At 31.3% G+C, this 18912-nt stretch overlaps 1 protein-coding gene across 5 annotated transcripts in view; it reads left to right on the top strand.

Moving 5' to 3' along the window:
* Nucleotides 1-18912, top strand: part of RhoGEF64C (Rho guanine nucleotide exchange factor at 64C) — a 616090-nt gene that overhangs the window by 162973 nt on the left and 434205 nt on the right. For 2 of the 5 annotated variants that reach the window (XM_075368882.1, XM_075368880.1), the window contains exon 2: nt 15011-15062. The exons of the other annotated variants lie outside the window; for them this stretch is intronic. The gene's annotated coding sequence lies outside the window, so the exon portion shown is untranslated. The remainder of the gene's footprint in view (nt 1-15010; nt 15063-18912) is intronic. 5 annotated transcript variants of the gene reach the window in all.

Raw genomic sequence — 18912 nt, 5'->3', positions numbered from 1 at the left:
AAATCAATTTAGATTTTCTTCAGCTCCATTTTAGAGAAAACTTTATTAAAGCAAGTTTATTATTTACGATTCACTTATAAATAATCCAAAACAGTCTTTAAAAATCAACCACTACCTCTTAGTTGAATTTTTTTTTCTTTTGCTGTAACTCCCTTCAGTTGAAATATTTATCAAAAATATTTTTAAAGTTTATACTTCACGTATAGAGCTATCAAGAAATTCCAACATTTTTTTTTAAGTGTAGACAACTGATCTAAATGAAGAAACGTTTTAAAAAAAAAAATGTTTTCCTTATTTTTGCCTTTATTGGTGGTGTAAGATTTAGAGAAAACTTTACTTAAACCAGATTTGTTAAGCATAACCTATATGTGATTATTTTTAGAAAAATTTATTCCCCACCTCTAATATATACGAGTATATATATATATATATATATATATATATATATATATATATATATATATATTTCGATATTTGTTTTTTAGGCTGTAACTCTTTCAGTTTTTTATTAAGAGCTGGGAAAGTCATGAAATACTTTGGCAGGGGTTTTTTTATCAACTGATAGGTAGGTAATCATTTGGATTTACTTATATAATTGATATCATCAATTAATTGATCCGTTGAATTAGGACAATCGCTGGATATCGTTGGCCTTTCAATTAATATAATCTAATTTGTTTCGGACTTAAGAATCTAAGTTAAAAATTAATTGTTAATGGTCGCATTCGAACCGATGTGCCGCCTTCCTCTTGTAAGATCCAAATATTTCATTAATTAAACCTTTATCTAGCTATAACTCTGCAACCAATGAAAATAAGTATTACTTATGATATATTGTTGCAAACGTCTCAATGAGGACTAATTACTGAAGTTAAGAAAAAGTCCAAAGTTCTATTATTTTTTAGATTTTGGGTTTTTTGAACACTTTTTGGTCCAGTCTATTGCGATGAAAAGGAAAAGTGTATAAAACATGTTACAACAGTCCTAAATCCAAAATTTCAACATCCTACGGCTAATCGTTTCTGAGTTTTGCGAGATACAACCGTACGTAAGTACAGATGTCACGCTGAAACTAGTCAAAATGGATTCAGCGGTGATCAAATTCGATATTTCCGTTGAAATCTGAAAACCGAAATTTTTCGCGATCACAATGTTTCCTTTACTTGGTACAAGGAAGTAAACATTTTAACTAGATTTATTCAGGTATAAATAGTATATATATATATACTTTGTAATACGGATATGTAGGATTAAATAACAACTGGTTAACAGTTGATACTGACAGTTCTTTTTTTATGATTATTTCCCCACAAAAGCTGGAAGTTTAATAATACGAGTATATTCCTGCTTGTGTCCAACAACAGGAGATTTAAAAGGATTATTTTAGAATTAATTATTTGCTTGTTCATTCTTGCTGTTAAGTTACTTTGAAGTTTTACTAATCGGTCCAGAATCTTAAAGAAGTTTTGAATTGATTTTATTTTTTATAATTATGCTAAATAGTTAAAGAAAAAAAGGAGCAAAACTTAGGATGATAAAGGATATGTCAGCATAAGTTTTAATATATGCTTGGTTTTTATTTTACTAAACGATTGTTACGCATTTTAAGTAATTGTTATTTTATATTTTTTATATCATTTTTTTTTTTTAAATAATTCTCTATTTCATATCATTTAAGAAACATTGTTTAAATATTTATCTTAAAACTTTTTATAATAAAAGGTGAACTGTTTCCTTTAAAATTGTAATCTTTTTAATCGATGAAGTTTCAATTTCATTTCAGTATTTTATCTCAGTTATACAACTGATTAGTTGTTTAGTAAGGATAGATATGCGAAAAAAAACAAAATATTTATGCCATTTATACGTTACCGTTTATAAAGTGTTATAGCAGAGCTACAGCTCTAGGAGGAAAATAATTATAATCGGTTCAATTTGGGAATATGCGGTTTTCACCAGATCTTGACGTTTTGACGCTAAGGAACCCAAAAACAAAAAAAATCAGATGGAGATTTCCCGGATATTAATGTTCGTATGTACAGGTGTTCGGTGTTAGCCTCTAAATTCACCTTATATCTCCAGAACTACTGCACCGATTTTGACCAAACTTAGATTACTTATGAGGCATTAGTGCTGTTAAATTTTTAATGTAAAATGTCAAGCAGGTGAGGCTGTAGAGCTAGATCACCCTCAGTATATCGAGATTCGGAACACACTGTGTTTGTATGCCCAAGATGGGCTCCAAATAGAAGAGAAATTTCGGACAACGGGCTTACGCCTGAAAACCTCTTAAATTGGATGGTCTATAGTGACGATAACTGGGATCGGTTCCGTAGGTTTGCCGGGGAAATCTTACGCACCAAGGAAGAAGAGGACAGAAGAAGGGGTTTGTGAAATTAGGGTAGGGAGGACAGTCCCTCCGTGGAGGGCCCTTACGCCGTGGTGTGCGGGTTCCTGAGAAGGGGGGAACTCCTGGGGAGTGTGGGACAAATAAAAGACCGAGTCCCGGTTGGCGGTGTCGCTCCTGCGGGTGCCTCGGCGGTTAGTGGAGTCGGTGCCGCTGATTAGAGGCAGGCGAATAAAATAAAATTAAAGATCTGAGACCGGGGGAGCTAACCTGCCGTGCCGGGTGTACAACCGGTGGGCGGGGGACGCTCGCTTAGAGTAAAAGGACACTCTCCCCGACTGAGTATACTTAAATGGATATTCGGTCGGGGAGAGTAGGGAAAAAAAAAGTATATCGAGATTGCGCCTGAGTCAGGTCAAATTTTTCTTAGGCACATTTTAACGATTAAAAAATAACCATGTTTGCAAAAAAAAATTTTGCAAAATTATACCCCATCCGAAAACTACTTCAAACTACTGCTATATTGTGACGTCACAGATGAGTTTCGTTACTGGTGCGTTAAGCGTGAGGCTACACCAGCTGCCGACAGTTCAAGCGAAATTTTTTCTATGTAAGTTGTGAAATTTCGTTAGTTTAGTTAGTGCCGGTTGTCGCCGGTAGTACCGGCACATCCGCGCGAATTAAATCCGGTAAGCGCGCGCGCTTTAGTTGGATTAACTGAATTAAATCACCGAAAAATATTATATTTAAAGAAAATTATAAATATTTTAAATTAAATTTGTGTGTATGAGTAAGTTTGTGTGTATCCCGGAACGCGGCATTTGCGGCGTGACGGGAAAGTGAAGTAGTGCTGTCTGCGTAACTGCTAAACATACAGGAAAATAAAAAATAAAAATGAATAATGTAATTAAAAGGAAAAATTAACTTTTATAAATAATTGCGCTTATATTTTCCTTTTTGGATGCAGTTTACTTGTGATTCTTTGTTATTGTATATATGTATATGTATATGTATATACACACATATATATATATATATATATATATATATATATATAAACAACAATTTTTTAATTGTGTAAAACACAAGCGTATATATTTTTAGTAGTATACCTTTTTATTTATTTTTTTTTCGAGATTTAATTACATGGTTAAACTTTTGAAGAACTTAAGTAAATTATATCATACATATTTACATAAAAAGGAATCCCCATTGCGATTTCTCAGAAGTTACTTACTAATAATAAACATCTGTGGCTAGAACGTAGAACGTACACAAGATAATTTTGAAGAACTTTACTATCAGTAGAACAGTAAAAAATCTGATATGGACACTAGATGACTTCCTTGCACGCCTATTAAATTACATATACACATTTTTAAAAGTACATAAAATTTTATTTTATTAATAAATTCTGATATTTTTTCTTTTTTTGTTGTTATTATTGAATATTATTTATCGTAAAAACTTTTTACAATTAGAGGTTAATTAATAAATCAATATTTTTAAATTAAAAGAAAAGGAGATGAAGTCTGATTCGAACCGATATATGTGGCTTCCCCTTCGAAGATCCAAATGTTTCTTTAATTAAAATATCGTTTGGCTATAACTCTGGAACCAATAAAAATAGGTACCACTTATGATATATCGTTGAAAAGCTCCAATGAGGAATTATTACTGCAGTTAAGAAAAAGTCCGAAATCAAATTTTTCTGGTTTTTGGACTTTTTTGGACACTTTTGGTTCAGCCGATTGCAATCAAAAAGGGAGGTGCACAACTAGATGTTACACCTATCCTAAATACAAAATTTCAACATCCTACGGCTAATCGTTTTTTAGTTATGCGTGATAAATACGCACGTACGTAGAAAAGTCACGCCGAAACTAGTCAAAATGGATTCAAGTATGGTCGACATGTATATTTCCGTTAAAATCTCAAAAACCGAAATTTTTCGCTATCACAGTACTTCCTTGTACGAAGTAAAGGAAGTAAAAACAATAAAAATAACAAGATTCATAAAAATAACAGATTGATGAAACATTTTAGACAAAGAAAAACGAAGAAATCAAGGTAATTCGATGTCTGCCGTTAACATTACTTAGAATTGCGTGACCGTGTTCCTCAAGCTTCCCTTTAATAAGTTCGATCGGAATTGAATAATGTATATTCCTTAATACAACCCGGAAGGCTCTTTCGTCCTTCCTGGTGAAGGTATGACCAATCAGATTGTACTCACGCACGAAGTCAATTATCCGCTTGTAGAATCCAGATTTTTCGAGATAACACGTAATTTTTTAGGGCTGAATACTTTTGCTCTGTAGTCACACATTTTAATCACGGTTTCAAATAATTTATAAAGCCAGATAACATCGTTGATGCCGTACTGGATTAATGGTGGGGGCTTAATGACGTTCTTGTGACAGGCATCCACGTTAACATACTCCGTCGGGAGGTTCTGAAAACGTTTTGTAAAGGGCAAATCGGTGGCAACGACGGGAGAATGGGATACCTTCAAGGGGTAAACAAAACTGGCACCGTCTGCTATTGTACAGAAACTATCTGCAAGTCCGGGCTGTGAGCATCAGTCTCGTTGTCGGAGACATCATCTACATCAAACGTAAATTCTCTCTAATAAAATTGTAGCGCGACTGTTTTCTTGGATTCCTTTCTGAGGGCACTAAGGATCCACGCTTTCTAGACGACATTTGACAGAGTTGTCACCTCATCCTCTTCACTAAGAACAGTTGGAAGTTGTTCCATACTTCCTAAACTATAACCCGAAATAGATTCAAATCAGAGAAATAGAACGTTAACAAATATATAAAAACCAGTTTGTATTACAATATTCTGCTGAACCTAGTTATACACTAATCCTCATCCTCGAAATAAGTATTTTAAATACAAAAAAAAAATCCCTTTTGGCATGCCGGAAGGCGGAGGTAGATTTAACTGGTGCTAAGTAGGGGATAACAAAGATTGCCACCTTAAAGTTAAGAAAAACTTCAAATTTACTCGATACGGCAATGGTTGCATGTGAAAAGATTTCACATGTTTACCATACGACAACCACATCTTCTTCCAAATCCAGCAAAACTTTGGCCATCCCTTGCCGTAAGGGTTTGTCGTACCAAAAATTATGTCAGACAAATGTTTTAGGTAATGTTTAGAGGACTGACGACCACTTTAAACCGATTCGGTACTGTGCCTATTTATTTATCTTCGAAACCCCATTTTTTCCACTCCCTAGACCAATCGTTGCCGGTATCAAAAAATATCAAAGAACTTTACTGAAATAAGTTTTAGGCCCTTATTTAAAAAATAGTTGGAACTTTAAACGAATTCGATATTTTACTTAATAAAAAGGTTATAGCGATATTTTGTTTTATCGATAAAATTCCTCCATTTCCATCCCCATGATACGATTTTGGCTGTTAACAAACTCGACTTAGATTATGGGACGAGTTATTTTTAAGGAAAAATTTGAAAGTGATTGGCGCAAAATTACGGGAGTTATCGTGTCCACAAGAAAGTGAAATATATATATATATATATATATATATTACTTTTGAACTGACGGTGGTTTTTGGGGTCTGGGGACTGTGAAACGCGAAGATATGTCAACATATCCGAAAGTCGAATCATGGTACTCATTACAATAGGTAGCTTTCTTATGAAATCTACCTAAAAAGCAAAATTTTAGGAGTAAAACGTAAGCAAACTTTGTGTTATAAAACCGGTATACTAATTCCAGTAATTAATCCACGCCGGCCTCCGTGGCACGAGAGGTACCGTCTCGGTTTTTCGTCCAGAAGCCCGGGTTCGAATACCGGTCAAGCGAGGCATTTTCACGCTACAATTCATTCATCTCATCCTTTGATGCAATACCTAACGGTGGTCCCAAAGGTTAAAAAAAAAATCAGTCCACAATTTGATTTACTAAAAACTGTATTCGACAAGTGTTAAAACGATGATGACCTATAAGCAGTATTAAATTTAAACAACAATTACTACTGCTCTTCTGTGCAATTTGTAGACTTGAGGGAGAGTTAAGTATTCTATTTGGATGATACAGAAATTTTTAGTTTTTTAATTTATCTTTTAAAAAGAAAAAACAATTAAATTAATTATTTACTCGGATTCTGAAAAACTTTCTTTTATAAATAGATTAATTAGATAAATAACAATAAGATATATTAATGAGTGGACTCAAAATACAAAGTGATATTATCAAAAATACTATTACTATTATTATTATTATTATTTAGAAATGGAAAATACGTCAACAATTAGCGGTTTATTAATTGGTGTGAATATTTTTATTAGAATTTTTTTGTTTCTTTGTATATCTATTTTGTACGTGTACATATTATAAACTTTGCATGTCTTTTTTATATAATTCCCAGGGCCGTTTTCCCTTTTCGTGAAGTTGTTTTATTTATTTTAATGCTTATGTGTGAATTCTTTGAATATTTATTCGGAGAAAGATAATTAAAAATAATAATAAAATTAACAAGAAAGCGAGGAAAGAAGATACACATTTAAATAAATTGTTGAAATAAAAATTTAAAAAGAAACAAACCCGGACGAAAGCGACCTAAATTTAATAATTTGTTTTATTACTTACTACAAGTGTATAAAAAGAATATTTTATGTCAACTTTTAACTTCAGTGGGTAGCCAAAAGATAAGTTCTGTCGATCGGCGTATTCTCCGAGGTTATTTACTTCCCTTACATGTGACATGAAATTAACGATAGATACATAGATATATAATAATAATACGTGATGAGAAGGTGTATAAGTGAGCAGTTTCTCTTACCCACGTTCTCTGGTGTCCGTGACCTCTTAGCTACGTCTTTTACTTACTTTATATTATTAAGCTAATACCTCCATTCAAGTAACAATTTATTTTACTTGATTCCCTTAGAACATTAAAGGTAAAAGTCAAGCCGATGTTAATTATTTATTCTAAGAAATCGACTATTTTTATACCTCTCAAGCAGTTTTACGTGTATCCGTGCATGTGCGTACATACATATATATTCAGTTTCATATTATATTCAAGTATATTATAACATAGAACTTTCCGACTTATTATAAGGCGGCTCATGTATTTTGTTTTTTATTTTTGTAAGAGGAACATACCCGTTTCTGTGGGATAGAGTTCTTAAACGTGATAATTTTTTTTATCTTTTTTTTTAAACACCCCCAAGGCAACCGGTCCTCGCCGTTAAGCAAAACACAGTCACCTCGGAGTGTCGTGGCAGCAGTCTCTGTCCCCCCTAGCTAGGCTCCTTCTGGGGCTTTCCCACCGGGGTCTCCCCAAATTCACTAGGACACACCGACACTCCTCTTCTGGTAAGCCGCTATGCCCTTCCGCTAAGGAGCTATCCGTCCTGTCCCTAACCTAACGGTTCCAGATGTACGTTTCGCACATCCTTCGCTTCGCGACCCACTCGTACCTTGAGGGTTCTTTATGCTATCATCGGGGAGTCCCGACCCCTCTACTCTTGAATGTGGGCGGACCCGAACACCCTAGGCAAAAAGACTACCTTCCTGGCCGTGCACGTCGCCAAGCTTCAACCTTTTTTTAAATAATTTTAATTTTTATTATAAAACCCATTATATCGCCCCATAAGCTTGAAGCTTGTGCTTGGGATATGGAATGAAATTTTTTAGCGTATGAAAAATTTCATGCCTGACGGGAATTCAAACTCGGGACCACCGGATGAAGGCCTAGACACTACCCCTCCGCTACGGTGATCTGCTAATAGGATTTATAGTAGATAAAAATAATTTTTATTTATTACTAGCAGACCCGGCAATGCTTAACTATTGCTAAATTTGAGTATGTATATATATATATATATATTAAATGAACACAATTGAAAGTTTGATAAAACATTAAAAAAATGAACATCACAAAATTTAACCTTTCACTTTATAAAGGTTAGAATATAAATAAATCCGATTGTCAAAACAGCACTATCTATAGGATTTAATTCAAACTACTCTTTAAACACAGTAGTCGGTTCAAAATACCCCTAAGTTTCTACTGGTCACATCGAGGATTTCAAAAGCTTTAAACCTTTTCCGGACAACGCGGACCATTTTGCAAAAACCCGCGGGTAAATCGTTCCAGTAGTTTTTAGTCTGTAGGGGACACACATTCCAACATTACCTTATATATATAATATATATATATATATATATATATATATATATATATATATATATATATATATATATATATATATATAAGCCAGTCTGTTATATATATTTGTTTGCTTCTTTCGTAAATATTTCGACACTGGCGCCACCTGGCGAGTGTAGTTTTTGCAGAAATTTTTCTTTTTCCGTAACTAATATATATTCCGAATATGAGCCTTATCGACCATAAATGCAATTTTTCCAAATTTCTCAACCCCAGCGCCATCTAGCGGGGCCATTTTTTGCGCAGGTATTTCTTTCATGTAACACATATTCTGAATATGAGCCAAATCGGACCTTAAATACAATTATCTCGACCTAGCGGGTCCATTTTTTGTAAAAATATTTCTTTTCAAGAACTAATATAAATTCTGAATATGAAACAAATCTGACCATAAATACAATTTTTTCGTAATATCTCAACTCCGCGCCACCTAGCAGGTCCAAACTAATTAAAAAACTTTCACGGGCGTTCACACACTTACCAAAGTTTCATCGCAATCGGACGAATGGTACAGGAACGCGTATGGGTTAACAAACAAATATTCATTTTTATTTACATCGATTTTGATAAAATTAAATTTTTACTTCCACGTACGAAGTACGGGAAGTATTGTGATCGCGAAAAATTTCGGTTCTTGAGATTTTAACGGAAATATTTATTTTGACCATCCCTGAATCCATTTTGACTAGTTTCGGCGTGACGTCTGTACGTACGTATGTATATATGTACGTTCATACGTATATGTAACTCGCATAACTAAAAAATGATTCGCCTTAGAATGTTGAAATTCTGGATTTAGGACTGTTACAATATCTAGTTGTGCCCTTTTCCTTTTCATTATAGTAGACTGAACCAAATGTATACAAAAAAAGCCGAAAATCCAAAACAAATTGGATTTTGCACTTTTTCTTAACTGCAGTAATAATCCCTCATTGGAGCTTTTCAACCATATATTATAAGTGGTACTTATTTTCATTGGTTCCAGAGTTATAGCCAAATGAAATTTTAATTTATGAAATATTTGGTCTTAGAAGGAGAAGACCTCGAATCCGATTTGATCTCCTTTTTTTAATTTAAATATATTTATTTATTAATAATTATTAACCTCTGATTGTAGAAACATTTTTACGATAAATAATAATTCAATAATAACAATTAAAAAAAATTATGACAAAATATCAGACGTTATTAATGAAATAAAATTTTATGTACTTTTAAAAATGTGTATTTGTAATTTAATAGGCGTACAAGGAAGTAATGTGGTTCACACATCAGATTTTGATTTTTAATACATTAGTAATAATAATCAAATAAATCACTGTACAATGTCTGTTTTATTTATAGAAACCCATATTTGTGAATATACAAATGTAGAAAATCAAAAGACAGGCAGGCTTTCTCTACAATATAGAAGTAGTAATAGCAGTTTCCTGTAGCATTTTGTCGCAGCTTTCAATAAAATACTAGCAGCAGTGAACGATCTACTCTTGACTGGCTGTCTGTAATTAATATCATCCATTCATAATTTCTAAGATGAACTCATTTTTAGTTGTTTTTTTTTTTTTAATTTTAGAAAGAGGTTTTTAACGAAAGAAATGATATTTATTCACCATTTTACTTTAATTTTTTATAAAATGTTTTATAAATATTTTAGAAATAAGTGCTAATATATATCTGTGTACATATTAATATTTTTCTTAATTATTTTAACAATTTTTATCAAAAATAAAATACTGAAAACTCTATTTCGAAAAAGTTCTGCACCTCTGTATTTTAAATTTCTCCTTTAATAAATTCACACCTGCAGTTTTTTCTATTAATATGTTATCGACGAACAAAACAAACATAAAAATAATTTTCATCGACTATATACGGTTTTTTACTTCCTTGTGCGAAGTAAAGGTAGTATTGTGATCGTGAACAATTTCGGTTTTCAGACTTCAACGGAAATATCCATTTTGGCCATCCCTGAATTCATTTTGACTAATTTCGGCGTGAAGTTTCTACGTACCTATGTACGTATTTCGCAGATCTCAAAACCATTAGTCGTAGGATGTTGAAATTTTTGATTTAGGACTGCTGTAACATCTAGTTGTGCACCTTCCCTTTTAATTGCAATCGGATGGGCCAGAAGTGTCTAAAAACTCAAAATCCAAAAAAAGATTTGGATTTTTTCTTAACTGCAGTAATAAGCCTTCATTGAGAGATTTTCAACGATATATCATAAGTAATACTTATTTTCATTGGTTCCACAGTTATAGTCCAATAAAATTTTAATTAATAAAAATATTTGGATCTTACAAGGAAAAGGCACATGCTCGAATCCGACTTCATTCCTTTTTTTCTCATTTTTTTAAAATTTAAATATATTATTTATTAATAATTAAGCTTTGATTGAAAAAAGGATTTTACAATAAATAATAATTCAATAATAACAAAAAAAATGTAATAAAAAATATATGTAATTTAATAATCGTATAAGGAAGTCATGTGGTGTCCACATCAGATTTTTTTTTTATTTGTTATTGTTACCGTGAAAGACCGAGGTGAAAGAATGTCAGTTTTCTTCGGTGAATGTCGGCACATACCAAATACGTCGGTGAAAAACTGAAATACTGGCTTATAATTATACATTCGGACCTTCGCCGGTATACGTCGACAAACAGATAACCTCTACAAAATATAGTCTGTAGAATATTGAATTTTGTTACTGCAGCTTCTACTTACATAATGATAATCTGTCTTCTATCAACCGCTTATAATCGGAATATTTCCTTCAAATCTTCTTAATAAACTTATCGAATTAAAAGATATATACAACGATAAAAATTCAAATTATTCTTTTTATTTCCGTAACTGAAATCTAAAAGTTCTGCATTATTTTATAATGCTTAGCGTAAATAAACTTGAATTATATTTCACTATTTTTATTCAAAGAAAACTTATTTGAATATTATTAAATATATTCGTATTTTGTAGTAACCTAATATTTATTAAACTTTCTTACTGCGTATTTATTATTATCTTTAATGTTAAGGTTTATAAAAAAGAGAGATATCGGTTCAATTATTTATTATGTAAACAACTAGTAGTATATAAGTATTTCTGAAGAATATTAATAAAATGTAACTCATTTCTGTGAATAACTAAAATATTTGTCATTACTATTACTTATAATAATTTTTTTTTACTTTTTAAAAATAATGGTAATACATGCAATTTATAAAGAATACAGTGTTGAACATTTTACGAAATTTAATGTCAAATTTAACATTAACAATTGAAAAATAACTAAAATTTCATTTTAATGGAAGTTATTATATTTAGTAAAATGTGATTAAATTTTTTCATTTTAAATGAAGTTTTAATAGATCGGAAACACGTGAAATATATTTTTCAAAATGCATTTCGGATTGTTTCGTCATCAATAAAATAATAGATGGCTAAGACAATTATTAATTATAATAATTTTAATTTATTTTCATCTAAAATGTTACAAAATTGTGCAAATAAATATTGTCCCTTCAAAGCTACTGAAAGCTTGTTGGAAAGGGTATGTGATACAGTACTTTCTTTGACAATATAATAAAAAAGGTTTTACAATCGATGATTTATTAAAAATACCATTCGGTAGTAACACATCTTTTACAGCACATTACAAGTTTTATCACATACTCCATTTTACAATTTTGACATTTAGGCTACACTAACAATTATGGAACATACAGTATCCGCCTCCTTTCCACATATCTGTGACCTATTACACGTAGCAGCCCTATAGTTTTACTTGATTCAACACCCCTTCTAAACACATACTGTTCTTCCTCAATATCGCCAACCAATTTATTGTATATCCTTTTATTTAGAACCTTTAACGTAACTGGGAAACAGTATCGATGCGCTGTTAGTTTTGAAATATAACAGGTTCGGTCGAGCCTCGAATTGCCTACCTCCACAGTAAAGCAAGCGCTATCTGTACCGTTTCAATCAAGCGATGTTGACTAAAGAAAAACATGTTAAATTTCTATTAATTCTAGGATGAGAAAATTTCTATAGCCTTGCTTTATAATATTATTTTTCTTTTAGAAATTTATCATTGCAAGTAGGATAACCATTTCAAACGGTTAGAAGGCCGTATAAGTATTGTAATGACACTTCCTAATTACCATTCCAGTATTTTAAACTATACTGTTGTACAACAATTAAACGATCTTTTAGTGAAAGGTTGTTAATCGATAGAACTCATTTAATTTGTTGTGACAGTTACTCTGTAAAACTCTTAGAATAAAGTTAAAATACCTTTAACGGCATATTTAATTTTAATTCGATTTAATGAACGTTTATGTAGGCTATATATGATCGATCGTTTTTAATGAACGGCGATGTCAGCTCTGAAGTTGACGAGATTAGTCTAAACTAAACAATACAAACTATCAAAAACTCTACTCTACTTTTAATATTAGAGCTTATAATTTGGTCGAGTCATTTCATAAAACAAATGACAGAGCGTTTCGAAATTTATTTTTCATTTCAATGTTGTAGAGACAAAGTATAAAAAAATAAAAAACTGCAAATTTTCACGACTTTCTTTTCTCCCTACTAAGAGAAAGTAAAAGATAACCGCCGTTTAAAATAACAAGAGCAAAGTTTATTTAAGGATTTTTTTATTCTTAGCGACTTAAAAATTCAACTGATAATCGACTAAGTAAATCTTCTACTTTCTGTTAGCGACAAACTTGTACAAAGTAATTGATTATACAGGTAACTTCATTTACCGATAAAATAAACTAAATTAATCGATCAGGCGTTACTTGTTACCTTGTAAAGGCATAGGCCCCAGAGATAATTACAAACAAGTCTGCAAGCCGGGACCGGATTGCCGGATTGACTTTTTCTCTGGTAAAAGTATACACCACGCAACTCAACACATACACACATACAAACTCACACGCATGACTAACCTAGTGACCCAGTTTTCACTTACTTTCGCGTCTCTACTGTTACAACAAACACCACGCCGATCGTCACCACCTCTTCCAATCTTCAATTTAACCCCCCTTCGTGTGAATAATTTCCCCTTTTATTTCATTCATGTATTAAAAATACGATCTGTTAATGATATATAAGATTTATTATAACGTTGATAAATCATGCGTTGTTTGGATTCAACTTCGAGTTTTATAAATGATTTTGAAAGTAATAATTTTTTCCCACCAATATAGAAAATAATTTTAAAGTAATCTTAAATTTCACATTGAACAGAAATGACGTTTTAACAGTTTACAAACTTCTTTTGTAATCTAGAAGAAAGAGAATTTTTATATCTACTGTACAGTTGTATTAAAAAAGATCTGATGTGGACAACACGTGACTTCCTTGTATACGTATTAAATTAAATTTATACATTTTTTTAAAATGAAAAGTACATAAAATTTTATTTCATTAAGTACTATTGATTATTTTACATTTTCTTTTTTTGTTATTATTAAATTATTATTCATGATAATTTTTTTTTACAATAAGAGGTTAATAAATATAAATATGGTTATTAATAAATCAATACATTTAAATTTAAAAAAGGAGATTCGAACCGATGTAGCTTACGCTAAAATCCAAATATTTCATTAATTAAAATTTTATTTTCCTATAAGTTTGGAACCGATGAAAATAAGTACCACTTATGATATATCGTTGAAAGGCATCCAATAAGGGCTTATTACAGCAGTTAAAAAAGGTCCCGGACTTTTTTGGACACTTAGGTTCACTCGATTGCTATGAAAAGGGGAGGTGCATAACTAGATGTTACAACAGTCCTAAATCCAAAATTTCAACATCCTACAGCTAATCCTACACTACTCAAAAAGGAGTAGTGTGAGACACATACGTACGTACAGATGTCGCGCCGAAACTGGTAAAATGGATTCAGGGATGATCAAAATGGATATTTCCCTTGAAATCTGAAAACCAAAATTATTCGCGATTACAATTCTTCCTTGTGCGAGGAAGTAAAAATAGATAATTTTGAATAACGAAGCAAATTATATTAAATAAGGACTTCATGTTTTTTTTAATGCTTTTATTTATAGTCGCATCAAAAATTAAAAGTCATTAGCGACTTATTAGTCTAATGTAACTGTACCAGTAGATGTGTAGTCTAACAAACTGAGGCCGACCATTCCTGAGACGTGTGGTTAATTAAAACCCTACCACCAAAGAACACCGGTATCCACGATCTACTATTCAAATCCTTATAAAAACAACTATCTTTATTAGGATTCGAACCTGAGATATCGAAATCAGCTGATTTACGACGACGACTTTACCACTAGTCTACACCGGTGAGTTACTTCATGTTTTATTTGCATATAGAAACCGATTACATTTTTCAAATACTATTTTGATTATTTCTGAAGTATATCGTTAATAAACTCTTTTTTTTATTTTGTTTCAGGTAATTTTCAAATGAAACCATCCGGATTTTAAAGATGATATACAAAATTTTGGTAATTATTAATAGTTGTAATTTTAAATTAACTTATAAATTATTTTTAAGCTAAAAATTAAAATTAAGTGATAGTAAGAATGGGTCTTATTTACTAAATAAAAAAAAAAATTAAAGATATTAAAAGAATATACAGAACATTTTTAATGTTTCTTTAAGTGGTTTTAATTTTTTATTGAAAGTTATTTTTATGAATATAATAGTTGTATGGAAAATTTGATTGTATGGTAAATCGTTTCGTTTATTTAAATTGTTTTCCCTAGAATTAAGTTCTAGGGAGAACGAAATAATGGAAAACGTTCATATACGAGGTCTGTTCAAAAAATACGTAGACTAACGTCATAAAACAAAATGTACTTTATTTAGATGTTACTTGTCTGGGTCCCCTTCAAAGTACTCTCCTCCCCTACGCACACACTAATCCCAACGGTGTTTTTCCTTTTGAAACAGTCCTGGAACGCTTCTTTTGTGATATTCTTCAGTTCCTTCGGCGTATTTGCCTTAATCTCGGGAATCGTCTCAAATCTTCTTCCTTTCTAATGTCTTTTGAGTTTGGAGAACAAAAATAAGTCACAATGAGTGAGGTCAGGTGAGTAGGTCGGGTGGAGAAGAATAGTGATCGAGTGTTTGGCCAAAAACTCGCGAACTCTGAGGGCTGAATGAGCTGGAGCGTTGTCGTGATGAAAAAACCAGCGGTGCATCTTCAATTTTTCGGTCTAAATGTCGTACGTAACATGATCCAACTGATATCCCGTACTCTTCAGCAAGCTCTCTGATGGTTAGACGTTGATTTTTCCCAAACCAGGGTGTTGATTTTTTCTATGTGTGAGTCGTCAGTTGACGTGGAAGGACGTCCAGGACGCTCATCGTCTTCAATCGACTGACAACCATCTTTAAAACGTCCGTGCCACTTAAAACATGTACATCGATAATCTGTATTACTCCTCGCTCAAAATTTCTTTCGATTGTTGTATCGCTTCTTCTACATAAAATTTAAACGCGATTGAGAATACGCATTTTGACGTTGTCATTTTAAAAGATACAAGATTAAGAAATGAAAGTGTTTAAATTAGTCGACACCTGCTTTTTTCGATACAGTAACGAGATTACCTCTTACTTAAACCCCGAGGGTATTTCTTCGGTCTTATAAATTTTACTTTGTAATATATTAGAGTATTCGCTTCTATTTTTTCTAACATAGCGAGTAAAATATCGATATATCATAATTTAGGTTTGTTTACATCTTTCAGAGTTATATCGAATCAAAATTGTTATATAAAATCTTCGGATGAAATCATCGTTAAATCTTCCTTTTTCTCTCTATTTGTTGATTTTCCTCCGTATAAGAAACATTTTTCATTCCCACTTCTGATATTAATATATTTTGAAAATATTCCGAAAAAATTTTACGAGTTTATATAATTAAATCTACGATTTTTTAACAGATGATTTATTTTACACAAGATATATAACTGCGATATTCTTTTGTTCAATTATCTAGTAATGTATCTAACGTATTATTTTTCATACTTTATTAACGCAACGTTCTGCCGAGTAGGAAATAGGGTGTCATAAGTTTCCGAACGTTAAAATACAGTGTATCGGGAAAAGACACCATCTCAAGGAACGTACATTAAAACTAACGGCATTACAAGCGTAACTCAAGCTGTGCTTACACACAGTGTTCTTCAGCAGTAGAGGACACGCGTCGAAATGTGTTTTCAAATCAGCGATAGTTATGTAAATAGTCCAACCAAATTACACTTAGGAAAAAAAAATTATTACCTGGACTTTTGTAAGTAGAAATGGTAAAGGGGCTTATAATAATCGTAAAAAAAAACAAATGCGTGAGCGGTGGTGTTGGAGGGATGATTTGGTGAGTGAGGGATTTAAAAAAAAATTTCTTGCAATAAAAAAAATTGTAAATCATACAAAAATTTACAACTTTTGTAGAGTTTAAAGGTCGCTTTTTAACATAACCTTAAAATTTCAGAGAAAAATTCGAAAAAACTTTCTTTTTTTTGTTTATTTTTTATTTCCGGAAAAATTATTTAATTTTGACGAAACATTGTGAAAGTATACATTTCTGATCTTAAATAACCACAAATTTTTTTATGACATCAACTTTCGCCGGAAATCAAATATTAGCATTTTTCATCAGTTTTCAATCCCCCAAATCAACCCTCTACAACCCTCGCTCATGCATTTATTTTTTTACGTTTATTATAAGCCTCTTTACCATTTCCATTTATAAAAGTCCAGGTATCAATTTCCCCCCCCTCTAAATGAGTTATTTCGATCGGTCTAAAAACGTATTATATAAATAAAAATTGTTTTAATAAAAGAAAGTTTATTTTTCCTACATATGAAATTTTGAAAAAAATTCTCAAGCATTAAAATAAGTAATTATCTTCGATAACGTTTAACTGAGAATATTTAATCAGAGATTCTTAATACCATACGTACGAGATTAATAGTGATTATTATTTTTATTAATAATAGTAATAATAATAATAAAACAAACGGTAGATTATTAATATAAGTAAAAATATTGAAGAAAGGGAAGGACTGGATTATAATCCAGTTTAGTTGAAACAACTGTGTAATGCAAATGTATACATCGATGTGCGTTCGTTAAGCAGCCATCAGCAGGCATCATTGCAGTTATAACCTGATAACCTGCCACAGTCATTAGTAAACATACTTACATACGTCATTGGTGGGTCAATAGATAAACTACGAGTGATAGAGAATGATAGACGATTTTATTGCTCTCATATATATATATATATATATATATATATAAAATTCTGTCTTATACCTTCACCTTTTCTTTTTTTTATATAGAACAAGCTGGACCCTAGCAATCTATGTTTGCGAGTAAAAGAACTGGTTCCCGAAGGACAACCTACACTCTATATACATATATATACGGTGCTTGTGCAGTAATGCTGATTTATATTTGCATGCAAAATTGTACACGATGACCTTCATTTCACTTGGTGGTACTGATACTCACTCTCGCAAATAATAAAATCTCTATAAATTGTGAATATACTATTATAAATCTGGTTATTTAAAATAAAGAATTTTTTTTTAATGATACTATATAAACAAGGAAAATTATATATTGTTTTATTATCCTTTTATATATATATATATATATATATATATATATATGAGATTTTAATCTCACTTTTTTCTTTTTTTTTACAAATGTGTGTTTAGTGTTATGCTATACAGATGCTAATAAGAGTTAAATAAATATATATATATAATTAATGTTCATTATAATCAATCAACTATAATGCATAAGGTTGAATTAAACGTATTGACTTTGACGTCACTTTTTTCTGGCAAAAATCAATGAATTTTGTTGAATAAAAAACAAAAATATTCTTTAAATTTACTAATTTATTTGCTATATTTAGTTTTCGATGTAGTCCTATCTTTCTTTTTGTTGTTCGTCGGGACCACTAAGGATCTCGTTTGCGTAATAGTTTGGAATTTCTTTTGATTTCCCAATATATTTTTTTATTTTTTCACTTCTTGTTCCTTATCTTTCTCAACCGCTTTCTTCTTATACTCCTCTTATCCTTCTTCTCTGGAGACTTAAATTCTTTGTTTAATTTTCTAAATCGAGTTGTATTTAAACAGGTTTTTTGGAGTTTTTTAAGTTTAATGTCGTTTTCTACTTCTTTAACCCGGCTAATTTTTAATAGTTTTACTTTTATAAAACTTAAACATTTGTTTTTTTAAGCTTTTTTCGCCTAGTTCTGTAATAATGCTCGTAAAATTGTAATCTTCTTTTCCAGGTGGTGTTCTTTTTGTATTTTTATAAAGTCCTGTTT

The sequence above is a fragment of the Lycorma delicatula genome, chromosome 6 (assembly GCF_047948215.1).
Source record: "Lycorma delicatula isolate Av1 chromosome 6, ASM4794821v1, whole genome shotgun sequence".
In the NCBI taxonomy this organism is placed as follows: Eukaryota; Metazoa; Arthropoda; class Insecta; order Hemiptera; family Fulgoridae; genus Lycorma; species Lycorma delicatula.
This window is presented reverse-complemented; position numbering and strand designations above follow the sequence as displayed.